The sequence below is a fragment of the Adelges cooleyi genome, unplaced genomic scaffold (genome assembly GCF_023614345.1).
Source record: "Adelges cooleyi isolate 19-005CV unplaced genomic scaffold, UGA_ACOO_1.1 ACOO_flye_CR_arks_rails_tigmint_CR_PRNA_30, whole genome shotgun sequence".
Lineage (NCBI taxonomy): Eukaryota > Metazoa > Arthropoda > Insecta > Hemiptera > Adelgidae > Adelges > Adelges cooleyi.
The window spans coordinates 5834919-5858778 of NW_026095971.1; the positions used below are offsets into that span (position 1 = coordinate 5834919).

The following is a 23860-nucleotide window of genomic DNA, read 5'->3' on the forward strand; positions in this document are numbered from 1 at the left end:
TACCAATATTATACGCAGTTACAAAATTACATATTGATTAAATTACTAAATTCTGTATTAATCCACAATACATTTTGCTGTTTTTATTTAATTGTAGTTTTAACATCTCTTTTTAATGTGTATAAACACTATAAATATATTTTTTGACCTTTGGTATTACTTTGTTATTTCAGAGTTATTATTTATCATCTATTTTGACCATTGATGTGGAAAAAACGGACTATACCTTATCGACATTGCATATTCATAGTCAAATTAATTATAAGTCTGTCTCAATTGTTATCACGTGCAGACTAAATTTAATCGAATACAAATATTATTGTTGCATATAATTATTAGGCTCTACAATGCTATGCAAATTGTTTGGAGACGAGCAAAATTCCTGGTCTAGCATAATCACAGCTGTTGTGGTCGTAAACACGAATTTTCACGAATTATAGGCACGACATGGTTACCTTTAACAATAATAATAATATGAAATGTAATATACATAATCATTTTATATATGTTATTATTAATCGTGGTATTTTGATAAACGCTTGCGGTGGTGGTAATAAAATCATAAATTACACATACAGTTTTATGGCTTGCTTCTCTTGTTTGGTCTAATGCGGTTAGTAATTATTAGTTTAATAAAGTTTTTGAAGTTTTATGTGATTAAACGAAAAAATATATATTTTAACTAGTATTATCCCAGAGTTCCAATATCGAGAACGGTTTACGATTATTATAATATAGAAAGAATAATAATAATATTTACAAACAGTAGGAATGAATACCAGACTAGAAAACAAACATTCTCATAAATTTGTTGATTTTTAATGAAACAATAAAACGCTAAAATTGACATGTATTATACTATTACATAGTTGGTAATTTCTAATTTGTTTTATGCATTATTGTTATTGACCAAAATGCATTTTCTAAACTATATATTATTCACTCTTAAGAATGAAGAGTCAAATTGTCATAGAACCATTATAAGATAGTGGAAAGGATGAAACCTCTTGTGAAAAACCTCCATACATAATACATTTATCATCTTTAAATACTGTCAAAATGCCTACAAACTGTATAAATTATCCTTTTTTGTTAACTTTATTTTAACAAAAAAAGTATTACATAATCGTAAACCAATATTTCTGGATAAAGTTTAAAAATATTACTTTCAAATAGCACAGTAATTAAATAGTCAGTTCTTTTTTAAAATATAATAATGGTTATTAATAAAATACTGTAACATGTGTTTGAGATGACTCTGATAATAATATTATGTAGTTATAACACCGAACACGCACAACAACTATACTTCTCTTTATCGTTTTTTGAATACAACGATGAGAAGGTATACGTGAGTCGTAAGCTATTTTTAATTAAAAAACGTACTCGATTTGCTGTTTTTGTATATACTGTATGGTATTTACACATAAGGTCTAAAACATAAAATAATGAATCGCATATATTTATTTTGTATTAAAATATACGATTTTATCATTATGATGATATGGTAAAATATATTCATACCATGCTCGACTTCAAATGTTTACTCTTTTAAAGGTTAAATTGTTTTTTATATCGTCCAATTATATTAACGGAATTTTATGTGGAGTTATCGCGTTTTCAGATCATATGCATAAGCAAAACTCATATGTATGTACAGAACTGAAAAAACTACAGCGTTTACTTGTAAATTACTTAAATATTGAAATAATGCGTTCCACATATTAACAGCTCGCATAATACAGTGTTTTTATGTTATATTTATATCGATTGACGATTACAAGATAATATGAGTACTAGGTTATTGATCTTTTTTCCTTTATTGATTTTCGAGTTTTTTAAGTTTTAATTTTTGTTTTTTTAAGTGAGAATTTAATTTTTGGTATATCTATTTCCCCCTCTATACTTGATTTAATTAGCTACCGTGTTCCAATTTCCTGCTATAGCCCTTCTAAATTACAAAGTCTCGGATGTTGAACCAGTATAATTATTTCCCAACTCGAGTTAACGCTGTCTCCGCGTAGATTAGATCCGTTGCCGCTAAAATATAAATTTAATAATAACGATGCGAAAATGTTTCCTCGCGTACGTTGTGCAATTTCTAGTTCAATTTGCTTTGGATTCGTCATCCCGTGAGTAAATTTACTGTGCTGTGGTGTAAGGAATGACCGTTTACTTAATCGGTCGAGTGTTGTCAGAGCAAGCAAAGCATAACAAACAATAATATTATTAATTTATTAGCATCTAAACGTTTTAGTTTGAAAATTGAAACAATAAAATATTACATTTTTAAATTGAATAAGCTGATATCGAATAACGAATTGATCGTTTGTCCATTAGCCTCCGTTTCGCTGAACCAAACTGCGAACGTTGTAAACATATATTAAATGTTTGTTACATTTTACGCTCGTTTATTAGTTTTTTTATGTTTAGTTCGGCTTAGTAATAAAACACCCATTTAAATGCAATTAGTTTGCAAGCATCATAATGCGATTACTAGTTGGCGGCAATCGAATGGAAAACTGGCGAAAATGAACAATTAATGGTATGGATTTTGCGCGCGAAACGGGTTATTTGTAAAGGCGTTAAGAGAAATAAAATAAACACTCAAGACGTTCGTCTCAAGTATTTCCGGACAAATAATTGCACCAGTGTATTTTACTTGGCAACGTAATCGACTACTTACGGTTCAGAGACTTAACCGAGTTGTTTGTCAAGTTATTTTGGCCGTTTTCCATAAAACCATAAAAAAAAGCTTAAAGTAAAAATTTACATTTTTTTTGATAATCCCGAATGCCGTTGTAAAAATTGTGATCTCTCGCTATATCAAGTGATGCTAGTCTTACATTTTCCTTAAAAAAAAAAAAAAAAAACACCTCATTTATCATGTTACATTATATAAATACACGTGTCTACTACAATATAATGTGGCTGTATTACTTTAACGTATAACCATAAAAATAATATATTTCAATGCCACTATTATTCATAAAATGACAGCAAAAATAATTTTGTTTCGGTATTATTTCCAAAAAATGAAAACTCAATTATTATGTAGCGAACAAACTACACAACTGATTCAATCAGAAGGCGTAATTCATAACAGCTTTACTCGATATGAAATTACGGTAACAGTGCGAAAATAAATTAACAAGAAAAAACATTTTCGTTTTAAATTTATTATAGAATTTTCAGTAAATAAAAATAAATACAATATTTCAAATTATATTTTTACAAAACCAATTATTAATATACCGTTCAATGTAAAATAAACCAAAATGTACTCAGAACGTATTCAAAAAAGAAAACAAATAATTACACTGAATAAAGTGAGCTTGTTTTATTACGGTTTATTAAAAATTAATAACGTGCAATATAATTCAAGTGCAAGTTTAACTACAAAATGATAAGGATTAAGGTGTCAGTTTACCATAATAGGTATAATAGTAAATTTCTAGGTCGATATGCGTGAGTGAATCAGGTGAGAGTCATCAGGTATTTGAAAACATTTTCATTATTTTGTTAACTATGATATGTGGGTAACTATGGCAATAAATTATTATAGACCGACGATCAACTCTTTTCGTATCCACTCTAATAACAGAAAAGTATTTTTAAGCACGTTAGTGTTATTAGTTCGATGCTTTTTTCGATATTTGTAATTCTACCATTACAGATTCTCACCGAAGCATTTATTTGAAAGTGATTTTATTACTTTTAGTTAGGTATAACAATTTATACAGGCCTGTGACTACCTCCGCCCCAATATATTCCATCCCTACTAGTCCCGACTCCACTATACTGGCTTTTTTTAAAATATATTCACTTTTTTAACATTATTCTTTAGATAAAAGAGGCAACCAAAAGTTCTAAATTTACAAAAATTAAATTCTCAGACTTCTGCAAACTAAAATTTATGATTAAAAAATATTTTAAAGAAATATAATTTTTCCTGCTTTTAGTGTAGTTTCTGCCCAGTGTGGATCGCAAGAAAAATGTATTAGTTAAATTTTTCAGCATTTATAATTGTAAATTCATTTCAAAATAGTTGGTCAATATACATAATTCATTACTTATAATAGACTAACAAAATAGTGTAAAATAAATTGGAAATGTAAAAAAAAAAACTGCAAAAATACTAACCATAACACATTAACACACATGCACAACAAAGTGAAGAGTTTGCAATCGAATTTTATAAAATATTATTACTTTTGCGTATTCTCGAGCTGTGTGACTATTATCAGCTTAAAATTTTCCAAAGTACCATATACATAGTGTTTTCATTAAGTATACCATGTACATTTTGTTCTAACTGGTTCATTAGCTTAACTTTAACCTACAGTCGTGTCAACTGAAATTATTGATAAGTTGCATGGGATGAATACAATTTGGATGTTTCCTCTCAACATACACAACCGGTCTATTGCAATAGCCAAGAAGGTATTTTGCTTAACTTTATATCATGACCGTCGACAAGGGCACCAACAGGGAGGGGCAGGGGGGACAACCCCCTCCTAGCTTCTCCGCAAGTTAAAAATGTATATCCAATAACCCAAATTTGTAAAATCTATTACAAACCCATAAGCGGTCCCCCCCCTGAATTTTCACCTGGGGGCGCTCTTGACCGTCGAGCTGGATTGAGCTCACTAAGATAATTCATGTGGAGTCAAGAGTTCTATACTGTATTGCGGCTTCCGAAAAATAACGTCCTAAGTGTAAAAAGTTAAATTTTACAGGAATTGGAATTGAAAAATTGATTGTTTTAACATTTGTAATAGTATAAAAAAAAACGATAATTCTAGAAAACGTAAAACTGCCTTTATCGAAATATTACTTATCGACTGTATAAAGTACTTGATCCTGACGCCAAAACTACGATAAATCCTTTTCCAAGAATTTGCTCTTAGAACGTTATTTTTCGGAAGCAATGTAATAAAATATAATAGAATTATTATTTTAAAATACTTAAAATGTTAATTGTAATTGGTTTTCTTTAATTTGAGTCAAACTAAAGTTTAAACATTGGCTTGACGATTTTTTTATTAGTAATTTATGTGAAAGTATTACAGACAGTTTAGTGTGGTTGCCTTATGCATAAGATATCATTATAAAGTTGATACACTATTATAAGAAAAATATTAATAACTACATTGTTTTGTAGTCAAACCTAGTCCAACTATCTTTTTGTATAAATGTAAAGATGACAGTTGCAAAATAGGATTAGAATTATGTAAAAAAAAACACGTTGCACGAGAAGATACGTTTTATTAATGCAATGAAATTGATTCGAACCACGTTAGAACCAAAAAGTATAATGTACACATTGTGTATATAATATGATTAAGCTGAGATAGGGTACGGTTTGCTAACATTACTGTTTAGAGAGTCGTTAGTATAATGATGTTGACTACAAGGATTAGGTTATATGATTTAGGTAATTTTTTCTCTCTTGATTTAAGTTTTACAAATTATGATAAACTGTACTAGTACAAATAACGATCATTTTTCTTTTTGTATTCTTCTCTGACAATCTACATATTCATATTAATCTGGTTATAAGTACTCAAAATAACAATTATTGATGTTCCTCAAAAAGTTTGTTTTTTATATTTATATTTACCAACAATAGAAACTGTTATAATTGTGGTAACATTAAAATCAATAAGTTTCTTACTCATTAAGTGTCATGAAATCTAACTGATAAATTTGAGTTAATTAATTTAATTAAATAATACTAGACTTTCATCTTAATAATAATATTATTTTTGACAAGCATAAACAAGAACAGTTAAAATATTTTACTAATGAATCATTTTTACATTAGTTGTAAAAAAAAATCGAATTCGCCAAAATTAAATATTATAACAAAGGCTTACAATAACAAAAAATAAAAATCATAGTTAAGTTAAAAAAAAAAATGAATGCACTGTGTGTTCAAGATTCTATTATATCTCATTTTATTTTATTTTTCAGGGTTTTTTTACATGTTGTTTAAAAAAAATCAATGTTTTAGAAATTCTCGACGAAAATAAAATAAAAATCATAAACTAAAATTACATGCGTTTAAAATGCAAGATTTATTTTTTGCCTACTGCAATATTTTAATATTATAACTAAACAATAACATGAGCAATTTTTAAATATAATTATACATTTGTTTCATATATTTTTAGAATAGGTTTATGCAAAATATTTAAAACGTATAAGCGATATTTCTCTATGACGTTTAGTATTTGAGACACTGCTTAAGAGGTCATTGCAATGTAAATAATCACACTATATAATAATACACTAGGTAATAACTCGCGATTTAGTTTTAAAAAATAACGCATATAATTGCATTAAATAAGAAAGAACAAATTAATCTACTTAATCTCCTATTGAGTGTTTTTGAAACATGAATTTGTTTTTTCTTATATCCTTAAAAAAAACAAGATATTTAAAAGCGATATTCTAGATGAATGTAATACAGATACATAATTTTAATTGTTTATAAAAAGAGATTTACTCTAAGATGACGTAGTTTAAATTATAAAATGAAATGTATAAAGATTAAACACTAAATGCTATTACTATATTGTAACACGCTATTACAAAAAAAACCATCCATTGATAGTATATACTATATAATATGATTTACATATCCATAAATGTGTAATATTTTAGCGCTATGAGTTTTTGATCCGAATTAGTTAAATCTATACTATTTTAGATAAAAAATTTACTATAATTAGTAATTTGATAACGCGATAAAGTACTACAGTCTACATACTATTGAAACTCTCATATTATAGATAGTAGATATTGTCAAATCATTAAAAGATAATTGTTAGAAAATAATTATATTTATAATACTAATGTAATGCCTAGAACTTTGTTATTATAAACATTATTATATATATATTTATATAAACCGTCAAGAATTCACCGTTTATTTTTGAAACTCCATTATAATTTGAAATAGTTTATTTACACATATTTATTGTATTTTTCCTTAAACTTGAATTATTTTTGTTTTATTGTAAACGAAAAATAGCACTCAAACTCGAACTTTGGTTTTGTTTTATAACATCAAAAGACAAATATGTATTTTTGGCTTAAATTCAATTACTCGTACTAACCTGAATATTTAATACTGCGCGAATGTGTTTTTTTAGTTTATTTGCATTTTCCATAAAAAACAAAAGTTATACTGCAGATTTTTGAAAATATTTTATGTTTTTAAGCACTTCTGTAGATACACAAAACTCCGGCAAAAAAAGATGAAATTAAGAAAAATGTTTCTTCAAGAAGAATGTTTTTGATATTTTTTAGTTCGTCGTATTTAGAGTACTTGAAAATATTAACAATGCCTTCTCAGCTGCACATCGAAGCATATAATATATATTTTTTTACTTTCAATCATGTTTAAATTAAATTTATTAGTATATTTTGTTGAAAAAAATCGTTTAACATACTAAATTAAATGAGCCTATATCAATATTAATAAATGTCATATTTAAAATGTGCTCTCATGTAATACAAGCGTTGTGTACAGTGCACTAGTGTAACAGTAACTTCTGTTTTACATAAAACTTTAGTTTAAACTGGCTCAATCACCTATTGAAAACAGCTCATGCCAAGTTCACATTTACTTTTTACTTTAGACTTTATTTAAGTGCCTCGTTTAAATATAAAATTTAGAACAATTCTCAAAATCTGTTAGCCACAATATAATTTTAAAGTAAAATACTCTATCCTCATAAAAAGTTCTATAAACCGAATGGTATAAAAAATTAAAAAGTAATAAGAAAACAAACAAAATACCATTACGTGATAAAAACTTGCATAATGTACTAACAAACAAAAAAATCTATACTATGTAATATTTAAATAATATAATAAACTAAGATAGGAAAAGTATAGCAGGTCTCAGATAAACATTTTTAAAAGACCATACCCAGAATATAACACCTATTTAAATAACAAATGTATTTATTATTTATAGTTAATAATCTAGAAACCATTTAATTTACAACAATTATTTTATAATAAATTATGTATGTATGTGGTGGGTATATTAACTTAATAACACAAAAAATTCAAACTACAATAATGCTAACATAATACTAAATCAGAACACTATAAATATAAAATAAACTTTAATATACTTAACAATTTGTGTCTTATATGTAAAATATAGCCTTCATGATAATTTTATTTGGTTCGATACAACACTGCTCTCTCATTAATTTTTTTACAAATAAAGACTAAAACGCGAAGTCACTTTCCGAAGGTCTACCGAACCTACTTCAATATTTTTTTTATTTATTTTATATTTTAACATCTTACCTATGGGAGCTAAACAGCCAGTTTTTTATTTTTGCTTTTTTATAGCTTTTTCTAACACATCTAACTACTTTTTTAATCACTAAATCAAAAATCGGTCTTTCAGTCCCCATAGAAAAAAAAGTAAGTTACACATTTAAATAAAAAAACTTAAATTCCGTCTAATAGATACGTCAGAAAATGACTTCTATGAAAAGTCATTTTTTACTAAACTTTGGTCTTAACTTGGAGAAAAATAACTTTAAAGGTATTTTAATTAGAAAATTGTAATATGTGTTCACTTTGAAATTAGTAGGCGTATAAAAAATGGCTATTAGATCAATTTTTGCCAAATATTGCCTAACCTTTGCCCCTAAATAAATAGCGCTTTCCGTTCCCCTTAAATTGCATTGGATAAAGCGTCGGACAACCTTTTTCAACAATAACTCTTTTCGGACTATTCTATCTCCAACGCATTAAGTTTATTTTTGGTTTGGCAAAAGCCGATTGCTTAGCCGATTTAGGTTTTCCCAAAGTTTTTATATTTTATTTAGGTATAGTATTTTGAGGTTATTTCCGGAAGCTAAGTACTCGGTTGTACACACCCATTCTGATGCCGGCTAGGCATCTTTCCTTTTATCTAATTTACATATTTCTGAGGTTTAAGTAGAGAAGGGTTCCTTTGGGCGCAGTCGATGACACTGTACATTGACTGTACTTCAATATAAAGTTTTGCAGAGTATAATAATTATAAAGTGGCTGCCTTTCATAGTACTGCATTTGTTAATTTCCTCTTATACAGCTTGTTGTGTATTGTTTGGTAACACGCATAAAGTATATGTATTATATATTTTATGTAATCTATTTGTTTAGTGGTAAACATTTCTAGGAAAAATGTCATAAAAGAAAAAATGAGATTCCTCAACCAAAATTGTATTTTCTCAACAACCAACGACGATGATACAAAAAAAAAAATAAACAAATTACAATTAATACATATTATTATATAACTAGTGAAGTGACCTTGTAATTTCTTTTAATAATGTAACTGCCAATAATTAAGATGTCGTTTTAATAGTTAAAATTTGTTAATGTAATTATTTGTGTTTTTTATTATAACAAGTAGCTATTAGTGTTAATCTGAAACAATTGTATTTATAGAATATTTTTTTTTATAAATAAATATTATTCCAGGTGACCCTGGTAGGTTAGGTTAGGCTAAATCGTAAATGGTGTCGGGATCTGATAGCTGATTAACATTAGCTACTCAAGTCATACAGTTCTGTTAATGTTCTTCAATTAAGTAACTGCCCTTATACATTAAATAATCATGAATTGTATGTGTTTATTGTAGAAAATGAAAAAGTTCACAGATTGTACATAACTAATTTAAAGAAAAATAAATATTATTTATAATCGGTAAGGCTATTTATAAGAAGGTTAAATAAGAGAGAGGAAAAATAATCATTAACATTGGACATAAGGACAAATTGCCATTAAAAGTGCATGATGGGTTCGTTGACCAAGAACACAATAAAAAATGTATTTTATTCATTTATATAACGAAGCACATGTCGTTAGACAGTGCATTTTTTACTACAGTTTTTAATGATCACTCGTGGCGTGTTTTATAGAAAAACATCAAATTCAGAAAATACACCGATGAACGTTAAAACAAAAAAATGTAAAACTTTTAATGCATAAAACATCTTTTGTTTGAATCCAAATAAATTGAAAAAATAAAATTATAGTATAACTCATTCAAAATATTCTTAGAAGGTTCCATATCGCGTATGTGGTGTATACATTTTACAACAAAAACTTTACAAATGTTTTATACAATTATATTAATACTGATAATAAAATATTGATATTGTGTTTAATCGAAAAGAGGCAAAAGTATTATATAGTAATCTACTGCATAAGATTTTAACAACATATTGGGTTGTACTCTAATTATTATTACCTATTAAAACAAATTTAATATCATAATAATTACATGTACCATCAATCAATCAATTGTATAAATTATAAAGCGTGCAATGATTGCTCGACCTATCTGTATTGAAAGTGTGTTATTCAAACTTCATATTTCTTTTACTTTACTTGGTCTGGTATTTTATAGGCGGTACAATACTGTTCGAAATTGTCATTGTGTTTTTATATGCACACGACGAACGTCTACACTGTAGGTAAACTATAGTAATTTGATTGATAGTTTTGCATTTTTCGTAGTTAAACTGTAATCCTATAGTTTAAAATATTTTCAATCCTTCGGGATTAATGAATTTGAGTAGTATACCAAATTTGAAATTATTAATTATAATTTTCTTAGTAAATTTATCAAACAACTATTGATGTCGTTTGAAATGATATTATTTAATATCGTGAAAACAAAACTGCAAACATGTAAATCTGTACTTGGAACCCGAACGGTTTGATATTTAAATTACTGTTTTTTACAAAAAGGATTTACCCGTCACGGGTTAAAACTAGTTATTCGTGGATAATAATCATCATACCGATCGTTGTAATGGATATGAATCTGTTAGAGAATTTTGAAATGAGATCCGGAAACGGCTGTTTTATTTAATTAAGCTTCGGCAGTGACGTGTACAACGATAGGAAAAAAACAATTATATAAAGTGTACAATTTCATTTAAAAATCAATACATACGAAACACCCCTTCGACTTCATTGTTATGTTAAGCACTTTTGACACGTTATTTAACGATTGCGGCTTAATATAAAGCGTATATTAATATGATAGTTGGTTACAAAGTGAATAAACTTCAACTTACTCGGAAAACACACTTCGGCACTTTTTTTAAATATATTTAACCGGCTTAGATTAAAATTATATTTTCTCAATGACATACCATAGGGCTCACTACCGCCTCATCCGCACAATAACAAACGTCAAACTTTAACCCTGTCTCACCCCTCGGTTGAGCTACCGGATGTTGTTACAAAAATAATAGTATGGAGTAACCGACATGGTTGTTCATAAAAAAAAGACAGCCCGTGTTTTATAAATACTTTGTTTATGGTTTAAAAATAGGGTGATCGCTAAAACCAACTTGCTAACATAAATATTTAATTTTTTTTTAAGGTGGCTAAGCTCGCAAAATCAAGCATCAGGTCATCACTCATCCGCATTCCGAAAAATAATCCACCTTCACTAAAACTATCACAGCATTTGGTCCTAAATTAAATAAAACTGAATCCATCGAAACTCGGAGAAATGTATGTTTTAGTATAATATATTTTTTTAAGTCTTATATTATATTATAATTTATATTTTATTTATTGTACACGTTGTATGATTAAAATGTCGCTTTAAAACTAGTTTTATATGAAACACACCGTGTACTTGAAAAGACATTTTATAAAATACACGTTAAGGAAATACAAATCATTATTTATGTAAACGAATATTTGATTAAAAAGTATAGAAAGTTCCAGTAGTGGTCGAATTTAATATACCATGAAACATAATAACCTGAATGACTCATTATGTTTGATAAATATTACAATTATTCTCGATTTTATATAGCTTAATTATTCTAGTCAAATTCCAGCATCACATCATAGGCATTATTAAATATTAATTAATCTTTCGTCGTTGACGAATTATGAAATATATGAGCTAGTAACATTGTTAGTGAGACATACCATTAGCATTGTTTGCAGTCATGTTGTACATGTTTTAAGACTATTTGACTTTATTATTGGACGGACTACTGTTTAATGAAAAAATAGTCATCACTCCAATTTATATCTCGAATTTGTTTTGATCGTCTATAAACTCAATATGCTATAATATCTAAACTTCACCAAATCCTGTGACTGGTTGGAAAAGTTTGCGAGTCAAAACTATTTATAAACTATCAACAATTTCAGGCTCAAAAATATTAAATTTATTCTTCTCTACAACATGATATAATTCTATAAGTTCACATTCGTTATTTTTGTAATAAAAAAAAACGATTTTATACGACGCGGCGGCAATCTCGAAACTTTCAAAAGTTTTAGATCATTAAAACTTTAAGATTTACTTGCATTTGTTATATTTGTTTGCTTAAAATGTCAATTAAAGGTATTTACTTCCAAGAATATTGTATTTGACAGCGTTAGTTTCAAACAAAATATTATTTATTTCGAGCTTTTGAATTCCGTTTATAAGCTTTAGCTCTAGCCAAAATTGCTTGGAAATAATAATATTCGCAATTCAGTTATGTAGTTAGTAAGAAGTCATCCGAATTTCACGTCATACTCGGTTTCTGGTTAAATGTGAAAAGTACAGAAACAATATCAAGTGAAAAATACCATTTAATTTATAAATATGAACTGTTAAACTTTGTTAAGCTTTTGATGAGTTTAGAATTTGAATACATTTATTTGTTTAACGAACAAATATCTTTATTTTAATGTTTGGGAAATACCAGAATCACCATTTCCTAATGAAATGCAAACAAATAAGTTTATTCAATGAATTATTTTTTTAAATTATTATTAAAGTTTTTGAACTACGGTTGTAGGATTTGGATCTTTTAAGTTTTAAGAAAAGTTTATATTGATGTGTTTGAATATATTAGACGAGCGAATTGTATGTTCATAACACCAAGAACAAAAGGTATAGCTTAAAATTGTTATTCAAAATAAACATACATTTCCCGTAGAATACTAAGGAGCTATCAGGCTTAGTAATATAAATCAAGTGGTTTATTTTTCATGGTCCCGTAGGAATACAATTATTTGTAAAAGATAATATGTTAATATAATTATTTTAGTAGGTAATGTAATAAAAATTCAAAATCATCGGGAAAAAATGAAACTGAAAGCCACTAAGAGAATATAATATTATTAAATTATCGAACCGATATTAATGGCTGTATTTCACCTAAGAGAACATCATATTTATCTTTAATTCTGGAAAATTATAGCATTTGTCTGTACCGCGGGAAATGAGAGAAGTTTAACTCTTCTTTTGTCTTCCGAGCCGTGTATTCGTAATTCAGTTTTTATACAACCTAATTAATTTTTATTTAATTTAATATTCCTCAAACAAATAGCTGAGCGAATGTGTATGTTCTACAATAAATATTATTATATACTATATGTACATAACAATATAAAATATAACGAGAAGCGTTCACGCCCAACGGCACTATTCAGTTTATTCCGACGGGAAGGATAACACAATCATAGTAATGACAGAATATATAATACATATACAAGCGTAAGTCTCTGTGCGCGCGTGTGTGTGTACCGAATAAAAAGAAGGAAGACGTAGAGAAAATACCCGCTGAGATTTGCAATCACGGGCTAATATCAGGGGAGTTGACTGAGACGGTGGGTAATGGCGCCTCGCCGGCGGGCACACACCGAGAAATAAGCACTTTCTCCGGGATATCTAATACCAACACGTTTTATATTACACTGTATTGGTGCCACAGAGCTTCGAAGGCGTATGCCGATAACGACAACGGCGATGGCGACGGACGGTGACAGTGTTTTAGAGTAGAGTGGTGTTTGGCAAGAGGGCGGGGGGACCAAGAACGGCGGGCAAGGGTTAGGGCGACAGAGGCGTAAGGTTAAGAGTGGTTTAGGGCAAATCGGATTGTCTGAGGTGGCAGAGAAAACGTAATTAAAATTTACGCCACGTTATAATGTCTGGATGAAGTGCCAGGCCGCATACGAAACAACCACATAAATCTCCCCTATATAGTATATATATAAATAGAGCAAAACAATAATACTTGGCCGGCCACGACGACGGAGGTGACCAAGCTATGGCGGAGTAGCCGACCCGGTATGGGCTTGGGTGTCCCAACACAATGTGAAAAACTGCGAAAAAGTCGTTAAAATAAATAGAAGAGGAAAACGTAAAAAAAAAAAAATTTAAAAAAACTCATCTGAACGGCAAGAAAACGCTGCAAAAGCCTATAACGAGGAATTTCATTTTCAAGCGTAAAAACCTGTTTCATTATTCACAGTCCGGCTTATGCCGGCTGGTGAAATAAAAAATAATCTGCTCTGACAAACAACATTATTTTCTTACGGCATCCGTTTGGCGCCATTAACAATTATGTATATACTTCATTTCATTTCTGTATACAGCGTTTATATTCGTTTGATGTTATCACCGGAGAGAGTCAAATAATAAATTGCCATGAAAGCAAGTAAGGAAAGTCAAGAAACTTTTCAATCATCCGTCCATTGTTAAAGTTGCAAACACGATGATTATTTTATTATCGGGATAACATCGGTTCATTTTGTAAACTGATTTTTCATAATATTTTTATACTCTTATACACATACCAAGGAGGATGATCGATTTTTAATTTATTCGCTAAATTTAAGTTTAAATCGTTTTTATTTTTTTTACTGAACGAGTAAGCTAACGCGTAATCGATTTTACATTGTTTACTGGTATCTCAATAAAAATGCAAAGTCTTTATTGCATAAATTAATATGATAAACGGAATTTTGTATAAAATCAATATATGTTTTACTTATAAAATACAATTTTAAACGTATTTACATTAGTATTATATTCCATTGGAATATACATAAATAAACACATACCTTGTGTTTCGTTATTCATTTTATTATTATTTCAAACATATTGGTCAGGTAAGTGATGACAGCTAACATTCTACGTTCATTATATTATTATCATTGACACGGTTTAAATAATTAAAGTATTAAATAAAAGTTTGTATTATAGAAATATCTATAAATATTTTAGCACTTTTCTTGATAATTATTATTAATAGTGTATGTACTAAAAAAACGATTGTTCAGTTGTCAAAGTACATAGTACGTGGGACATGTATAATAATGTAATATCGCGCAGCTACTTATAAAATAATATAGTATTGAGAGTTATCAAAATAATAGTCAAGTGGATTAGGTTTCAATGCATCACTTACGCCCGAAATTACCTGCACAAAGATCACAACGGTATTATATTATACATTTTCACAAGTTTACTTTTTGCAAAAACAATACCACATTCAGCGTCTATTGACTGTTTGCGTCACGAGGCAATTTTTAAAAACATCTATTTAGGGACAACGTTTAAGACTAACCTTTTTTTCCCTCTCGACCTTCCCAGACATCGTATTGATGCTATAACGTCGGTAGCTGTAAAATATTAAGCAGCTTGTGGTTAGATTTACGACCGTTTACTTAGGCGCTGCTCGGTCAGTGTTCCACTAAACAGTTGGAGCACAACGAAACATATCATGATGAGTTTCAGACGAAATTATTGAAGCAAATGTCGACGTAACCATTAGATATTGATGCCAGCAATTGACAACCACCGATTGCTGAAGCCTCGGTGACAGGTAAAGCAATTTTTTTTTCCCGTTAAATTTTCGATTATTTAATTCGAAAGCAAATTTATTTTCATTAGCACCCGTGTTAAGTTGAACTAACAATCGTGCCTGGTAATGGACGCGAGGGTTTATTGTTGTAAGGGCTACAATAACAACGCGCACACAAACAGACACAAGTGGAAAACCAGAGGCCTTTACTCAGTGCTTTCGTGGATAAATTCACGAATTCATATTAATCATTATCGTACAGCCACAATAATATATTACGGTTCATGTGACATTCTCTCGTAACTTGCGTTGTCCACAGCCATTATGTCCCTTTCCAAATAATATGTAGTCAAAAGCCCGGTCGGCAAGGCCAGACGGAACACACATTTATTGTTTCCAAAAGATTTGACTCCGAATAACTTTATGGGCGCAGTTTTACAAAATATATATAATCGTCCTTGTCCTTAACTTGTTCTATACTCTAGTTTTGTCAATTATACCCTTATTTTGATTCATATCCTATATTTTTATCTAAATATTTAATCGTATTTGTTCCAGCCCCCACACAAGTTATGATAGCGGAACGTATGAACATACCTACTATTAAGTTTAATGTAAATATTACTGCTAGGACTTAAGAAGTGAGATTGTACCGGTGTACTCGCATAAGAAAATATTCCCATAAAAGAAGTTTCTTATGTGCGTACACATTACACATAGGTCATAAATGGTCGTTTTCTAATAAGTTAATGTAAAGGTGGTATTAAAATAAGCACGTAACACTGTATAATATGTATCTAAAGTTAGTTATATAGAATTAAATGTTTATTAAAATTACGATTTACGTGTTGGCTTAACACTTTTATAATAAAACAGTTCAACAAAAAGTGTGAACATAAAATATATTTAATCAGAGGTCACCCTAGAGAGAAGCATAATTGTAAACACTTAAATAATACAGATGAAATCATTATAATACAATTATTTATATTATTGTTTTCAGGCGACAAAACGTACATAATATCCTTTTGAAGTAAAACAAAATGTTCAGGTTTATTTTGGATAAATGCATACAATTTTGGAATTTTATCCAATAATTAATCATAAAGAGAGCGACGGAGAGGGGTAGTATTAGCCCTGTCGTTTCCTATATTCAATGACATCACCAAATTAAATTCAACTAGTTTAATTTTAAAATTAAAATTTTACATATTAACAGACGATTGGTCAAATAAACATATTATCAATTAATTATTATATGTACTGTATTTAAGAGATTAAAGCTGATACAAAATAAGTATAAATTCTAAAGCAACAAAAAAAAAAAGATTAATGACCGTTCACACCAACTATACTTAAAATTTAAGGGTGGTTTAATAATACTGAAACTATAGGTTAAACCCTATTTACATTTTAAATATAAAATTGTTATACAAAGTTTGTTCAAACGACCATGAGTTTTGTTATACATTTGTGCATTCATGCTTAAATTGCATATTTTGTCAACGCCATATAATAATGAACTATTGTCAAACCACTTTATACTATAACCGTTGTCAATCAGCAATTGACATAATTAACTATACGCTTTAGAATACTAATTATTACTTATTATACTATTGCATGTTGTCTATAACGTTTAAACTGTCATAAAGAAAAAATTCTAAGATAAAAAAAAGTATATAGATAACAAAAACCGGCGTTTTTCAATGATCGCAGGGAGGTCGATCCAACACTTTCTACTTATTTGATTCGTAATCGGATTAATTCGGCAAACATAAGCAAACACAGTTTGTATTGGTTAACTCGCTTAAAATTGAATTTATTGCTTGAATATCGTTGCAATATTTTGTTTACCGTACTACCTGTTGAATATATTGACGGATAATAGTAAAAAAAAAAAATTAAATTACCTGCGCATCACGTGGCCCTCGAATGTAGACGGATGGTAACATCCCGTTTTGGACTAACGTGTACAAACGCGCTAGTACGATTTCGGTATCATTGTATTTTTTTACAATTTGTACATATTTAAGTGTGTTTGCGTTTACAAGACGGTAACACAGGACCCATACATGTGGCTGGCGGAAGTGGCGTGTACGGACTGCTTACGGCGCGAGTGGCCTTCCGCCGTTAACGCTGCCGCTACTGACGAACAACGCGTGCGCGCCGCAACACAAACAGGTGATCTTGAAGTTTCTACTGATAGCTTCTGTAACAATACCTTAGTATATTAGGAACACTATATTATTGTTATCGTTCAGCTACGACCACGACTCACGCAATAATCAGCTGAAAATTAAAAAAAATCGTTAAATGAAAAAATAACAACAATAATAATGACGATAATAACTATAAAAAAAAAAAAAAACTGTTCTCAATTAGTTCTGTATTAGTGCTATTCGCCGAGTAATATGATTGTTGAATGTAGACGATGTACCTATTATACAATTAGACGTTATACATATTATACAATGATATTTTGTCGCTATCTACAAATACATGTTGTACACGGCATACTAATGACTATTAAAGCTTTTATGCCGACCTATCTGAGTGTACGACTAAAATGGTAGTTAACCTAAGTGGAGTAATAGTTTCATGAACTTGTTGCCATTGCCGAGGTCGAGAGCAATATTAATGTTGGTAATGTTGGTATAAAAAGAAATAATTATAACTTTTCAATTTGATAGAGCCGTCGGTGACCAATTTTATTGATTAGAGATCTATGAGTCAAACATCCCAACTCTAGAGATTTTACATGACAACTTACTATGGAAACGCTTAGTCCACAATTGGCTTGACATTATTTTCCGCTTTTTAGACGTTCTGAAATTTTATAAAGTAATCTTAAAATTACTTGAATTCTTAACAAGTGTATTGCGGCATACAAATGTGTCTTTTTAGCTTATTACAATCAATATGCTTACTAAATCCCAATCGGTTATTATACTATTAATACTGAAAATGGGTGTAGAGTGATATACATTCCAGAGTATAGATCAATCACTCGTTTAAGCATTATAAGAAAAAAATACCTAATGGGGGGGGGGGGGTGTTGATTTCAAAAAATGTTTATCTGCAGTACCTAATAGTCCAACTATTTTTACTCAAATTTTGAAATGTTTTTCTATCGATGGAATTATTAAAAAATGTACGTACAATACAACATTTTTACAGGAGAGTGTCAAGTTTCCCTTTTTACATTTGCTTACATATTTAACGTATGTTCTAACGCTATCTAGCGATTTAAGTATTGGTTATATTTTAACAAATATTTATTCTTTTATCTGATTTTATAGTAAAAACATATTTTGGACAAAAACGTATCAACAACATTTTTAATTTTAATCATCGATACGTGAAACTACTTGAAGGGCTGCGGGGAAAAACGATCATAGTCAACATACCCAAAGTTTTCAGTATTGCTGTTTTAAAGTTTCAGAATTCAAAAAGACTAGGAGATTTAGTATAAGATAACGCACATAAAATAATATTATTCTTTAACTATCTTTATTGATTAGTTTAATTACAAAACAATCAAATTTATTAATCTAAATTTTAGAAGAAAAAAATTTACGAGTGGTAATGATCGTTTTTCCCCTCGGCCCTTCATTTGTTACTTCTGAGTCAAGCAATATTAGTCAATATTTTAATGAAGCTCTTATCGAAATTTGCAGTTAATAAAAAACTAAAATAGTATTATTATTTCGTCGGGGTAAAATTTGTTTTCGTCAGACAACAGTTAAGTAATACAACAACAGACTATGATAATACTGGGAGTCGGGAACCGGGGTCCTATTTAATGAGGCACATTAACCGAAAAAGAGGAAATCCAGGGGAATAATAATAATGGTAGTAATAGGGCAGAGAATCGTACAGTCGCTATCTAGTTTTTGTTAACTCAAAAATTAATATATTCTGTTAATTATTACCCATCAAGCCTGACGGCATTATAAGCAAAAACTTCTTTAGAAAGGCTAAATTTGCTTATGGTCAGAGGGAGTCAGGAGAATACAAATCTAGAACTGCTGTGTGCATAACAATAACAAAACGCTGAATTTGCAAGACAAAAGCGGCAAAATGTACAGGCTTCCTTCGGGTGCGGTCGATCGTGTAATTGAGACTAGAAATGAATAGGCGACAGGCAATGGTAGACAACTTTGCGGCAAGACATTTCAACGGACCTAAAAGTTTGAAGCAAATGAAATGCTGTGTATAAAATCAAAAGTTTAACAGCATTTCAGGAAATTACTTTAGGCTATTAGATATAATCGTAATTCTGTAGACGTTTTACGTCAAATATAAGTGATAAGGAAATGTACCAACCGTTTTATAATAATAATTGGTAATTTATCATCTTCTTACATGATACATATTGGTTTCAATATTTTTTTTAAATTTCATTTCGACAAAAAGTTTATGGTAAAACGATAGCGTAATTTTACTTGTTGATATTTGATAGTTTTTAAACAATTCCAACTAATTATGAATAATTGTTTTTATTTATTTGGCAATTATTACAGTCGAAAAGGCAAAAAATATGTTCAGTATGTCATTTCATCACAAACTTTGTTTTATTTATGTTAGCTATTAATAATGTTACAATGTTACAATGTTTACAATGTTAATAATGTCACCGATCATGAAATCAAATAGATGTATGTTATTAGAAATGTCAGAAAATACAGATTAAATGTCATTGTCATCACTTAAAAAAGCGTAGAAAATTACAATAAAGTTTTATGCACAATTTTTCATAAAATATTATAAGTCATATCATAATAAAAGTGTAATGAAAAATAAGTTTTAGCAAAATAAAATATTAAAACGTACATTTTCAAACTAAAATATTGTATAAGATACCTATTTAGGTACCTACTTTAGGACACGTAAATCAAATAATATATTTATAATCACGATGAGAGATATTTTTCACGAATTGTGTCTACTGCTTAATATACATTAAACCTAGTTTGGTTATTTTATTATACTATTATTTTTATTTGTCCTTATTATATAATAAAAATCATTAAAAAAGTTCAACTTTTTAGCATCAACCCAAAAATGTTCCCAGTAATGGTCATAGAGTTTAATAATAATATTTACATGTTTAACAATCTTTAATTATTTATTCAACTTAAATAAGTTTTGCTTAATAAACTTTGTCTTGCGATATCGGAATAGTATGGCAGCATTATTTGCAAAATGATAGTTTTTGAAGAAATACCATTCAATCGACAGCAAACTATGGGGATCTCCTTTTAGGTATGTAACAACATTGGTACCACACTTCTTGGCCATGTTTTAAATTTTTAAAGTTTTAAATATTTAGGTTGTATTACTATAGTATTTACTTTGTTTTCATTTTCTATTAGATACTTTTAAGTCTGTTGTTTTATTTAGTGAATCTTTACACTGAGCTAACGAAGTGTTTTTGTTCAGATTAAAATAATACCTGCACAGATAATGTAGTGTTAAAATTCTAAACAAGTTATAAAATAATAAACTATTTGAAAAACTCTTTACTACCATAAAATAATACACCTTGGTGTACGCATAGTTCGGTGGCATTGTCATCATTATCATCGCTCACAACAGACTGGCCCTGATTACGAATAAACAACTTTCCTCTATACCTATACAGCAGCGCTTTACTATGTCATAGTATCTACTAAGATAATTATCGCAGTGTGGAAATAAAGGAATAACTACGATTACAAAAATATAATATTACTTGTTTCCTCAATATAGGTACATTGTAAGGCACAACGTGTACGCAAAATAAGTACACGAATGTATATAAACGTTTACAGTTATATTATTCTATTTAATATTATATTGTTTTATACTGTAGTGTTCTAAATTTTAAACTATTATTATGGTTTCAATTTTTTTGTTGCAGTTAACATTAAACTAAGCTTGAGACAAAATAGAGTATTTTTTTTTACATTGTGATATAAATTATCAACTCCGTCCTAATATTAACTTTATTTATATTAGGAGTGGCTATGAAATAAAATGAACAGGAACACACAAAATACATGACGTGTATGTGTATTGTGTAACATACATATTTTAAATAACATTTAATAAAAGAAAATAATAATAATAATTCTATTGCTGTTTGAGATGAAATAAACTATTATATAGCCATCTCCATTGTCATGAAATAAAAAGAAGAGTAAAATTTGAATATCGGAAGAGAGATAACAGATAAAAAAATATGAAAAATCTTTAAAGCCAAACTTGGTTAATAGAAAACCCTTTTTTTTAACAATCATTGATCTCACATTACTAAAATAATAGAAGGTCCCTTTGTTTTCCCGGAATGTTCTAAAGCGGTATGTAAATTTTATATTGACCGAATTCAAATAAATTATGGAAAGGTCTGAACTCGGACATTAAAGAATCACTAGAAATTCTAAAAAAATTGTTGGTAGATTTTTTTAGTTGAAGAAATAACGTAAACTTTTTATTTAATTTTCTCTGTTCTCGAGAGTCCACCTTAAATAATAATTGACATGTAATATTTTTTTATAATCAAATTAAAAAAGGAAAAAATAAAGAATATTTACGAATGAATAATTTTGATTGTGCTTAAGTTATCTAAAAACTAAAAACGCTACCTCGTAGATAAAGTTCTTCTTTATCCATTCTAAAAATCGTATACGGCTACTCTAAATACAGCTCTCACATTCTTGTCCCCCGCAAAATCATTTTTCGTGGATAAATTACGGATGGGTAGCGTCCTCTTAAAATTAAAGTTCGAGAAAGTTGACATGGATATGTCTTAAGGCTGTCATTCTGAAAATTTGTTCGTCACGTTTTGAGCGACATGTATAGTGTCACAGTGTTGGCGTCATAATCATTATTTAAGGACCATGGAAGAAGAGTATGGAGGAAGATTTTGTAGGAGTATGGAGGAGGATTATGGAGGTGAATTAATAGAGATAGTGGATTACAGTTAAGATATTAGAGATACTAGATGGCAGGACATATCCATGTATTGATGTATCTGCATGAAGTGTGGATACTCTTCACTTTTTTTTCCAAGACAGATGATACGCAATAATGTATGCTCAATATATAACCTACTTTAATAAATGGCATGCGGTACTAAGCTTGTCAGTAATAGTTCTGCAAATTTTAGTTCCAAAGACAAAACATGGGTTATTTAATAAGGGCGAAAAACACATTAATTTAGAGCACATAGTTTCTTTGACTTAAATGGAAGTAGGTATATAAATATCCTGCTCGTTCTTAACTAGTTTTATCTGTCGCTGTGTATCTAAAGAAATTTAATAACAAGAAGGCCAGTGCGGGTTTCAGTGGGCCTGGAATGTTTGAGTTGCCGAAATAACATTTATATTATTATGTATGTATTAAACATAAGGTAATTAAACTTGTGACATTGGTTAAAGTTCATTTGAAGCAGTATAATAGGGTTTTACTAAGTTTCGGCTTAAGCCATTTTGTTACATTCAACATTTTCAGGCATTCTATGGTCGTGTATTTGCCAACATACAAGTACCGTGTAGAGATTGTCAAAGACTACAGTCTACAAGGTTATAGATGGATTGAAAAGAAAATGTCAACATTTTGATGATACCTACAAAGGAATAGAATACTCCACAGTGAAATTTAGACATATTTATAAAAGAATAATAAGATAGAATTTCACGATGTCAGATGCTGAATATTGTTTGGCTAAAATGATTGAGTATTGCAAAAAGAAACTAGGCGTAAATATATAGAAAAAGATTTTTAAAAAGTAAATATATTCGAATGTTTGAATCGTGTATTTATCCAAATATATTACCATAATCCTATTTACAATTATAATATATAAAATACTCATCATACAATTTTATAAACCTAACATCAATTAATATACTATGTATATGAAATAAATAAACTTAGGATTAGATAAATAATTACAAATCACGGGTGTTTTGAGAACAGAACACCATTAAACATAGTTTAAGAATATGCAGGGTGATCAATTTAATGTAAGACACTCGTTTTCTTTTAAAATAATTGCAACTTTATAGTTATTATTTTTGAAGACAGTTTAGTTTATGCTATTTTACAATATTAGACAATACCTATTCAATTTTTTATCTTAATTATTTTATCAATATTCGAAACTTAAATGGTAACTATTGAGGGAGACGCTAAATTTGGCTGTTAATTAAAAGGATATTAAATATTTT

General features: G+C 28.9%; 1 protein-coding gene across 1 annotated transcript in view; it reads right to left on the bottom strand.

Moving 5' to 3' along the window:
* The window catches only part of LOC126838802 (neuropeptide Y receptor type 2-like), a 96308-nt gene extending 78474 nt beyond the window's left edge, over positions 1-17834 (bottom strand). Inside the window, exon 1 of the mRNA XM_050573514.1 lies at positions 17558-17834. The gene's annotated coding sequence lies outside the window, so the exon portion shown is untranslated. The remainder of the gene's footprint in view (positions 1-17557) is intronic.
* Between the last annotated feature and the right edge of the window lie 6026 nt (positions 17835-23860).